This window comes from Schistocerca piceifrons, chromosome X (genome assembly GCF_021461385.2).
Source record: "Schistocerca piceifrons isolate TAMUIC-IGC-003096 chromosome X, iqSchPice1.1, whole genome shotgun sequence".
In the NCBI taxonomy this organism is placed as follows: domain Eukaryota; kingdom Metazoa; phylum Arthropoda; class Insecta; order Orthoptera; family Acrididae; genus Schistocerca; species Schistocerca piceifrons.
The window spans coordinates 689,548,504-689,549,945 of NC_060149.1; positions in this window are offsets into that span (position 1 = coordinate 689,548,504).

Sequence of the window (1,442 nt, forward strand, 5' to 3'; positions counted from 1 at the left end):
CTGTTAAATCGTGAATGTAGCTGTACATGCTAATAAGTGCTACACAAGCGAACTACAGTCGACTCTCGCACCCACAAGAAGCGTAAACGCAACAACTATGTCAGCGCTGCACTAGATACGCACGAAAGTGCAAACTAGGCGTTTACCCGGTATGGCAATGGCTATACGTTACAGCACGGGTGCGGGGGATTGGGAGGCGAGAGGATGTGTTGGAGGGGGGGGGGGATGCTCTCTCCCTCCCCTTCCATGGTCGTGGCACATGTCGACAGAACTCCAGAGCCGGCCGAAGTGGCCATGCGGTTAAAGGCGCTGCAGTCTGGAACCGCAAGACCGCTACGGTCGCAGGTTCGAATCCTGCCTCGGGCATGGATGTTTGTGATGTCCTTAGGTTAGTTAGGTTTAACTAGTTCTAAGTTCTAGGGGACTAATGACCTCAGCAGTTGAGTCCCATAGTGCTCAGAGCCATTTGAACCAACAGAACTCCAGAAGTTGCTGATATTAGTAAACTATAACGAGCACAATTGCCTCATCACTGTGGACACTGGCCATACCCCTCCCCCCCTAACACTGACAATGTTGAAAGCGACCTTGTCTACGTCATGGGTAATTGTGTCAATGTAATATGACACTGCTGTGTCACATCAGCTAAGAGAGCTCAGATAATGGCGTCAATGAAATTCCTGCCAGAACAAGCACTGACCCACTACGTGCCAGTTCTGTAGATGCCTGTCGAGTAATTGTAATGTGAGAAACACATAACAAATTGTCTTTCTTTTTGTACATTTACTGGAATTTAATAAAACAGCTGCTTTTTGGCTGTAATATTGCATTTTTTACCATCAGTTTACAAATCACCCATTTCAAAATGGTTCAAATGGCTCTGAGCACTATGGGACTTAACATCTGAGGTTTTCAGTCCCCTAGAACTTAGAACTACTTAAACCTAACTAACCTAAGGACATCACACACATCCATGCCCGAGGCAGGATTCGAACCTGCGACCGTAGCGGTCGCGCGGTTCCAGACTGAAGCGCCTAGAACCGCTCGGCCACACAGGCCGGCTCACCCATTTAAATGACGTTATCCTGTCTAGTAACTCAACAGTGACGAATTTAAAAATATCATGGATTAAAAATAAAAGCTTCCTCGTATCAATTATGGTGGAGATAATGGAACGTGGTTTATTTAGTTATCGCTAACGGTGAATGGAGTCATAACATCAAAGTTCTCTTCACTACATAGAACGTAACTTCTCCATCTATAGCGACACACCTGTGGCCATATTTCCAGTCTGTATATAAGAATTTCATAATCTGGTGGCTTATTACGTGAACTACTGATATTTTTCCGTCAGTTTGAGGGAACTGTATGATTGTAAGAGATACAGAGGCGAGCGAGTGTGCCGCAGCTTATCCTAGTTCACTACTACGAGCGGCGCATCA